Below are 9,287 nucleotides of genomic sequence, written 5' to 3' on the forward strand. Positions count from 1 at the left end.
GTGTCCCTATTTACAGGGGTTCCCAGGGAGTGTGTCAGTATTTACAGGGGGGCCCCGGGGAGTGTGTCAGAATTTCCTGGGGTCCCAGGGGAGTGTGTCAGTATTTACAGGGGGGCCCCAGGGAGTGTGTCAGTATTTACAGGGGTTCCCAGGGAGTGTGTCAGTATTTACAGGGGTTTCCAGGGAGTGTGTCTGTATTTACAGGGGGCCCAGGGGAGTGTGTCCCTATTTACAGGGGTTCCGGGGAGTGTGTCAGTATTTACAGGGGTTTCCGGGGAGTGTGTCAGTATTTACATGGGGTCCCGGGGAGTGTGTCAGTATTTACAGGGGGGCCCCGGGGAGTGTGTCAGTATTTACAGGGGTTCACGGGGAGTGTGTCAGTATTTACAGGGGGGCCCCGGGGAGTGTGTCAGTATTTACAGGGGTTCCCGGGGAGTGTGTCAGTATTTACAGGGGGGTCCCGGGGAGTGTGTCTGTATTTACAGGGGGACCCCGGGGAGTGTGTCTGTATTTACAGGGGGTCCCGGGGAGTGTGTCAGTATTTACAGGGGGGTCCCTGGGAGTGTGTCAGTATTTACAGGGGGGACCGGGGAGTGTGTCTGTACTTACAGGGGGCCCCGGGGAGTGTGTCTGTATTTACAGGGGGTCCCGGGGAGTGTGTCAGTATTTACAGGGGGTCCCGGGGAGTGTGTCTGTATTTACAGGGGGCCCCGGGGAGTGTGTCAGTATTTACAGGGGGGTCCCGGGGAGTGTGTCAGTATTTACATGGGGCCCCGGGGAGTGTGTCTGTATTTACAGGGGGGCCCCGGGGAGTGTGTCCGTATTTACAGGGGGCCCCGAGGAGTGTGTCCCTATTTACAGGGGTTCCAGGGGAGTGTGTCAGTATTTACAGGGGTTCCCGGGGAGTGTGTCAGTATTTACAGGGGGGTCCCGGGGAGTGTGTCAGTATTTACAGCGGGGCCCCGGGGTGTGTGTCAGTATTTACAGGGGTTCCCAGGGAGTGTGTCAGTATTTACAGGGGGTCCCGGGGAGTGTGACAGTATTTACAGGGGGTCCCGGGGAGTGTGTCAGTATTTACAGCGGGGCCCCGGGGAGTGTGTCCCTATTTACAGGGGTTCCCAGGGAGTGTGTCAGTATTTACAGGGGGGCCCCGGGGAGTGTGTCAGAATTTCCTGGGGTCCCAGGGGAGTGTGTCAGTATTTACAGGGGGGCCCCAGGGAGTGTGTCAGTATTTACAGGGGTTCCCGGGGAGTGTGTCAGTATTTACAGGGGGTCCCGGGGAGTGTGTCAGTATTTACAGGGGTTCCCGGGGAGTGTGTCAGTATTTACAGGGGGGCCCCGGGGAGTGTGTCAGTACTTACAGGGGTTCCCGGGGAGTGTGTCAGTATTTACAGGGGGGCCCCGGGGAGTGTGTCAGTATTTACAGGGGTTCCCAGGGAGTGTGTCAGTATTTACAGGGGGTCCTGGGGAGTGTGACAGTATTTACAGGGGGTCCCGGGGAGTGTGTCAGTATTTACAGGGGTTCACGGGGAGTGTGTCAGTATTTACAGGGGGGCCCCGGGGAGTGTGTCAGTACTTACAGGGGTTCCCGGGGAGTGTGTCAGTATTTACAGCGGGGCCCCGGGGTGTGTGTCAGTATTTACAGGGGTTCCCAGGGAGTGTGTCAGTATTTACAGGGGGTCCCGGGGAGTGTGACAGTATTTATAGGGGGTCCCGGGGAGTGTGTCAGTATTTACAGCGGGGCCCCGGGGAGTGTGTCCCTATTTACAGGGGTTCCCAGGGAGTGTGAAAGTATTTACAGGGGGGCCCCGGGGAGTGTGTCAGAATTTCCTGGGGTCCCAAGGGAGTGTGTCAGTATTTACAGGGGGGCCCCAGGGAGTGTGTCAGTATTTACAGGGGTTCCCAGGGAGTGTGTCAGTATTTACAGGGGTTTCCAGGGAGTGTGTCTGTATTTACAGGGGGCCCAGGGGAGTGTGTCCCTATTTACAGGGGTTCCGGGGAGTGTGTCAGTATTTACAGGGGTTTCCGGGGAGTGTGTCAGTATTTACATGGGGTCCCGGGGAGTGTGTCAGTATTTACAGGGGGGCCCCGGGGAGTGTGTCAGTATTTACAGGGGTTCACGGGGAGTGTGTCAGTATTTACAGGGGGGCCCCGGGGAGTGTGTCAGTATTTACAGGGGTTCCCGGGGAGTGTGTCAGTATTTACAGGGGGGTACCGGGGAGTGTGTCAGTATTTATATGGGGCCCCGGGGAGTGTGTCAGTATTTACATGGGGCCCCGGGGAGTGTGTCAGTATTTACAGGGGGGTCCCGGGGAGTGTGTCTGTATTTACAGGGGGACCCCGGGGAGTGTGTCTGTATTTACAGGGGGTCCCGGGGAGTGTGTCAGTATTTACAGGGGGGTCCCTGGGAGTGTGTCAGTATTTACAGGGGGGACCGGGGAGTTTGTCTGTACTTACAGGGGGCCCCGGGGAGTGTGTCTGTATTTACAGGGGGTCCCGGGGAGTGTGTCAGTATTTACAGGGGGTCCCGGGGAGTGTGTCTGTATTTACAGGGGGGCCCCGGGGAGTGTGTCAGTATTTACAGGGGGGTCCCGGGGAGTGTGTCAGTATTTACATGGGGCCCCGGGGAGTGTGTCTGTATTTACAGGGGGGCCCCGGGGAGTGTGTCCGTATTTACAGGGGGCCCCGAGGAGTGTGTCCCTATTTACAGGGGTTCCAGGGGAGTGTGTCAGTATTTACAGGGGTTCCCGGGGAGTGTGTCAGTATTTACAGGGGGGTCCCGGGGAGTGTGTCAGTATTTACAGCGGGGCCCCGGGGTGTGTGTCAGTATTTACAGGGGTTCCCAGGGAGTGTGTCAGTATTTACAGGGGGTCCCGGGCAGTGTGACAGTATTTACAGGGGGTCCCGGGGAGTGTGTCAGTATTTACAGCGGGGCCCCGGGGAGTGTGTCCCTATTTACAGGGGTTCCCAGGGAGTGTGTCAGTATTTACAGGGGGGCCCCGGGGAGTGTGTCAGAATTTCCTGGGGTCCCAGGGGAGTGTGTCAGTATTTACAGGGGGGCCCCAGGGAGTGTGTCAGTATTTACAGGGGTTCCCAGGGAGTGTGTCAGTATTTACAGGGGTTTCCAGGGAGTGTGTCTGTATTTACAGGGGGCCCTGGGGAGTGTGTCCCTATTTACAGGGGTTCCCGGGGAGTGTGTCAGTATTCACAGGGGTTTCCGGGGAGTGTGTCAGTATTTACATGGGGTCCCGGGGAGTGTGTCAGTATTTACAGGGGGGCCCCGGGGAGTGTGTCAGTATTTACAGGGGTTCACGGGGAGTGTGTCAGTATTTACAGGGGGGCCCCGGGGAGTGTGTCAGTATTTACAGGGGTTCCCGGGGAGTGTGTCAGTATTTACAGGGGGGTCCCGGGGAGTGTGTCAGTATTTATATGGGGCCCCGGGGAGTGTGTCGTATTTACAGGGGTTCCCAGGGAGTGTGTCAGTATTTACGGGGGTCTCAGGGAGTGTGTCTGTATTTACAGGGGGGTCCCGGGGAGTGTGTCAGTACTTACATGGGGCCCCGGGGAGTGTGTCAGTATTTACAGGGGGGTCCCGGGGAGTGTGTCTGTATTTACAGGGGGGCCCCGGGGAGTGTGTCAGTATTTACAGGGGTTCCCAGGGAGTGTGTCAGTATTTACAGGGGTTTCCAGGGAGTGTGTCTGTATTTACAGGGGGCCCCGGGGAGTGTGTCCCTATTTACAGGGGTTCCCGGGGAGTGTGTCAGTGTTTACAGGGGTTTGCGGGGAGTGTGTCAGTATTTACATGGGGTCCCGGGGAGTGTGTCAGTATTTACAAGGGGGCCCCGGGGAGTGTGTCAGTATTTACAGGGGTTCCCGGGGAGTGTGTCAGTATTTACAGGCTGGCCCCGGGGAGTGGGTCAGTACTTACAGGGGTTCCCGGGGAGTGTGTCAGTATTTACAGGGTGGCCCCGGGGAATGTGTCAGTACTTACAGGGGTTCCCGGGGAGTGTGTCAGTATTTACAGGGGGGTCCCGGGGAGTGTGTCAGTATTTACAGGGGTTCCCAGGGAGTGTGTCAGTATTTACAGGGGTTCCCGGGGAGTGTGTCAGTATTTACAGGGGATCCCGGGGAGTGTGTCAGTATTTACAGGGGTTCCCGGGGAGTGTGTCAGTATTTACAGCGGGGCCCCGGGGAGTGTGTCAGTATTTACAGGGGATCCCAGGGAGTGTGTCAGTATTTACAGGGGTTTCCAGGGAGTGTGTCTGTATTTACAGGTGGCCCCGGGGAGTGTGTCCCTATTTACAGGGGTTCCCAGGGAGTGTGTCAGTATTTACAGGGGGGTCCCGGGGAGTGTGTCAGTATTTACAGGGGTTCCCAGGGAGTGTGTCAGTATTTACAGGGGATCCCAGGGAGTGTGTCAGTATTTACAGGGGTTTCCAGGGAGTGTGTCTGTATTTACAGGTGGCCCCGGGGAGTGTGTCCCTATTTACAGGGGTTCCCAGGGAGTGTGTCAGTATTTACAGGGGGGTCCCGGGGAGTGTGTCAGTATTTACAGGGGTTCCCAGGGAGTGTGTCAGTATTTACAGGGGGTCCCGGGGAGTGTGTCAGTATTTACAGAGGTTCCCGGGGAGTGTGTCAGTATTTACAGGGGGGTCCCGGGGAGTGTGTCAGTATTTACAGGGGTTCCCAGGGAGTGTGTCAGTATTTACAGGGGGGTCCTGGGGAGTGTGTCCCTATTTACAGGGGTTCCCAGGGAGTGTGTCAGTATTTACAGCGGGACCCCGGGGAATGTGTCAGTATTTACAGCGGGGCCCCGGGGAGTGTGTCCCTATTTACAGGAGTTCCCAGGGAGTGTGTCAGTATTTACAGCGGGACCCCGGGGAGTGTGTCCCTATTTACAGGGGTTCCCAGGGAGTGTGTCAGTATTTACAGGGGTTCCCAGGGAGTGTGTCAGTATTTACAGGGGGTCCCGGGGAGTGTGTCAGTATTTACAGAGGTTCCCGGGGAGTGTGTCAGTACTTACAGGGGTTCCCGGGGAGTGTGTCAGTATTTACAGGGGATCCCGGGGAGTGTGTCAGTATTTACAGGGGTTCCCGGGGAGTGTGTCAGTATTTACAGCGGGGCCCCGGGGAGTGTGTCAGTATTTACAGGGGTTCCCGGGGAGTGTGTCAGTATTTACAGGGGGGTCCCGGGGAGTGTGTCAGTATTTACAGGGGTTCCCGGGGTGTGTGTCTGTATTTACAGGGGGGCCCCGGGGAGTATGTCCGTATTTACAGGGGGCCCCGAGGAGTGTGTCCCTATTTACAGGGGTTTCCGGGGAGTGTGTCAGTATTTACAGGGGTTCCCGGGGAGTGTGTCAGTATTTACAGGGGTTCCCGGGGAGTGTGTCAGTATTTACAGGGGGTCCCGGGGAGTGTGTCAGTATTTACAGGGGTTCCCGGGGAGTGTGTCAGTATTTACAGGGGGGCACCGGGGAGTGTGTCAGTACTTACAGGGGTTCCCGAGGAGTGTGTCAGTATTTACAGGGGGGCCCCGGGGAGTGTGTCAGTATTTACAGGGGTTCCCAGGGAGTGTGTCAGTATTTACAGGGGGTCCCGGGGAGTGTGACAGTATTTACAGGGGGTCCCGGGGAGTGTGTCAGTATTTACAGGGGTTCACGGGGAGTGTGTCAGTATTTACAGGTGGGCCCCGGGGAGTGTGTCAGTACTTACAGGGGTTCCCGGGGAGTGTGTCAGTATTTACAGCGGGGCCCCGGGGTGTGTGTCAGTATTTACAGGGGTTCCTAGGGAGTGTGTCAGTATTTACAGGGGGTCCCGGGGAGTGTGACAGTATTTACAGGGGGTCCCGGGGAGTGTGTCAGTATTTACAGCGGGGCCCCGGGGAGTGTGTCCCTATTTACAGGGGTTCCCAGGGAGTGTGTCAGTATTTACAGGGGGGCCCCGGGGAGTGTGTCAGAATTTCCTGGGGTCCCAGGGGAGTGTGTCAGTATTTACAGGGGGGCCCCAGGGAGTGTGTCAGTATTTACAGGGGATCCCAGGGAGTGTGTCAGTATTTACAGGGGTTTCCAGGGAGTGTGTCTGTATTTACAGGTGGCCCCGGGGAGTGTGTCCCTATTTACAGGGGTTCCCAGGGAGTGTGTCAGTATTTACAGGGGGGTCCCGGGGAGTGTGTCAGTATTTACAGGGGTTCCCGGGGAGTGTGTCAGTATTTACAGGCTGGCCCCGGGGAGTGGGTCAGTACTTACAGGGGTTCCCAGGGAGTGTGTCAGTATTTACAGGGGGGCCCCGGGGAGTGTGTCAGAATTTCCTGGGGTCCCAGGGGAGTGTGTCAGTATGTACAGGGGGGCCCCAGGGAGTGTGTCAGTATTTACAGGGGATCCCAGGGAGTGTGTCAGTATTTACAGGGGTTTCCAGGGAGTGTGTCTGTATTTACAGGTGGCCCCGGGGAGTGTGTCCCTATTTACAGGGGTTCCCAGGGAGTGTGTCAGTATTTACAGGGGGTTCCCGGGGAGTGTGTCAGTATTTACAGGGGTTCCCGGGGAGTGTGTCAGTATTTACAGGGGGGTCCCGGGGAGTGTGTCAGTATTTATATGGGGCCCCGGGGAGTGTGTCGTATTTACAGGGGTTCCCAGGGAGTGTGTCAGTATTTACGGGGGTCTCAGTGAGTGTGTCTGTATTTACAGGGGGGTCCCGGGGAGTGTGTCAGTACTTACATGGGGCCCCGGGGAGTGTGTCAGTATTTACAGGGGGGTCCCGGGGAGTGTGTCTGTATTTACAGGGGGGCCCCGGGGAGTGTGTCAGTATTTACAGGGGTTCCCAGGGAGTGTGTCAGTATTTACAGGGGTTTCCAGGGAGTGTGTCTGTATTTACAGGGGGCCCCGGGGAGTGTGTCCCTATTTACAGGGGTTCCCGGGGAGTGTGTCAGTGTTTACAGGGGTTTGCGGGGAGTGTGTCAGTATTTACCTGGGGTCCCGGGGAGTGTGTCAGTATTTACAAGGGGGCCCCGGGGAGTGTGTCAGTATTTACAGGGGTTCCCGGGGAGTGTGTCAGTATTTACAGGCTGGCCCCGGGGAGTGGGTCAGTACTTACAGGGGTTCCCGGGGAGTGTGTCAGTATTTACAGGGTGGCCCCGGGGAATGTGTCAGTACTTACAGGGGTTCCCGGGGAGTGTGTCAGTATTTACAGGGGGGTCCCGGGGAGTGTGTCAGTATTTACAGGGGTTCCCAGGGAGTGTGTCAGTATTTACAGGGGTTCCCGGGGAGTGTGTCAGTATTTACAGGGGATCCCGGGGAGTGTGTCAGTATTTACAGGGGTTCCCGGGGAGTGTGTCAGTATTTACAGCGGGGCCCCGGGGAGTGTGTCAGTATTTACAGGGGTTCCCGGGGAGTGTGTCAGTATTTACAGGGGGGTCCCGGGGAGTGTGTCAGTATTTACAGGGGTTCCCGGGGTGTGTGTCTGTATTTACAGGGGGGCCCCGGGGAGTATGTCCGTATTTACAGGGGGCCCCGAGGAGTGTGTCCCTATTTACAGGGGTTTCCGGGGAGTGTGTCAGTATTTACAGGGGTTCCCGGGGAGTGTGTCAGTATTTACAGGGGTTCCCGGGGAGTGTGTCAGTATTTACAGGGGGTCCCGGGGAGTGTGTCAGTATTTACAGGGGTTCCCGGGGAGTGTGTCAGTATTTACAGGGGGGCACCGGGGAGTGTGTCAGTACTTACAGGGGTTCCCGAGGAGTGTGTCAGTATTTACAGGGGGGCCCCGGGGAGTGTGTCAGTATTTACAGGGGTTCCCAGGGAGTGTGTCAGTATTTACAGGGGGTCCCGGGGAGTGTGACAGTATTTACAGGGGGTCCCGGGGAGTGTGTCAGTATTTACAGGGGTTCACGGGGAGTGTGTCAGTATTTACAGGTGGGCCCCGGGGAGTGTGTCAGTACTTACAGGGGTTCCCGGGGAGTGTGTCAGTATTTACAGCGGGGCCCCGGGGTGTGTATCAGTATTTACAGGGGTTCCTAGGGAGTGTGTCAGTATTTACAGGGGGTCCCGGGGAGTGTGACAGTATTTACAGGGGGTCCCGGGGAGTGTGTCAGTATTTACAGCGGGGCCCCGGGGAGTGTGTCCCTATTTACAGGGGTTCCCAGGGAGTGTGTCAGTATTTATAGGGGGGCCCCGGGGAGTGTGTCAGAATTTCCTGGGGTCCCAGGGGAGTGTGTCAGTATTTACAGGGGGGCCCCAGGGAGTGTGTCAGTATTTACAGGGGATCCCAGGGAGTGTGTCAGTATTTACAGGGGTTTCCAGGGAGTGTGTCTGTATTTACAGGTGGCCCCGGGGAGTGTGTCCCTATTTACAGGGGTTCCCAGGGAGTGTGTCAGTATTTACAGGGGGGTCCCGGGGAGTGTGTCAGTATTTACAGGGGTTCCCAGGGAGTGTGTCAGTATTTACAGGGGATCCCAGGGAGTGTGTCAGTATTTACAGGGGTTTCCAGGGAGTGTGTCTGTATTTACAGGTGGCCCCGGGGAGTGTGTCCCTATTTACAGGGGTTCCCAGGGAGTGTGTCAGTATTTACAGGGGGGTCCCGGGGAGTGTGTCAGTATTTACAGGGGTTCCCAGGGAGTGTGTCAGTATTTACAGGGGGTCCCGGGGAGTGTGTCAGTATTTACAGAGGTTCCCGGGGAGTGTGTCAGTACTTACAGGGGTTCCCGGGGAGTGTGTCAGTATTTACAGGGGGGTCCCGGGGAGTGTGTCAGTATTTACAGGGGTTCCCAGGGAGTGTGTCAGTATTTACAGGGGGGTCCTGGGGAGTGTGTCCCTATTTACAGGGGTTCCCAGGGAGTGTGTCAGTATTTACAGCGGGACCCCGGGGAATGTGTCAGTATTTACAGCGGGGCCCCGGGGAGTGTGTCCCTATTTACAGGGGTTCCCAGGGAGTGTGTCAGTATTTACAGCGGGACCCCGGGGAGTGTGTCCCTATTTACAGGGGTTCCCAGGGAGTGTGTCAGTATTTACAGGGGTTCCCAGGGAGTGTGTCAGTATTTACAGGGGGTCCCGGGGAGTGTGTCAGTATTTACAGAGGTTCCCGGGGAGTGTGTCAGTACTTACAGGGGTTCCCGGGGAGTGTGTCAGTATTTACAGGGGGGTCCCGGGGAGTGTGTCAGTATTTACAGGGGTTCCCAGGGAGTGTGTCAGTATTTACAGGGGGGTCCTGGGGAGTGTGTCCCTATTTACAGGGGTTCCCAGGGAGTGTGTCAGTATTTACAGCGGGACCCCGGGGAATGTGTCAGTATTTACAGCGGGG

The sequence above is a fragment of the Hypanus sabinus genome, chromosome 7 (assembly GCF_030144855.1).
Source record: "Hypanus sabinus isolate sHypSab1 chromosome 7, sHypSab1.hap1, whole genome shotgun sequence".
NCBI classification, from domain to species: domain Eukaryota; kingdom Metazoa; phylum Chordata; class Chondrichthyes; order Myliobatiformes; family Dasyatidae; genus Hypanus; species Hypanus sabinus.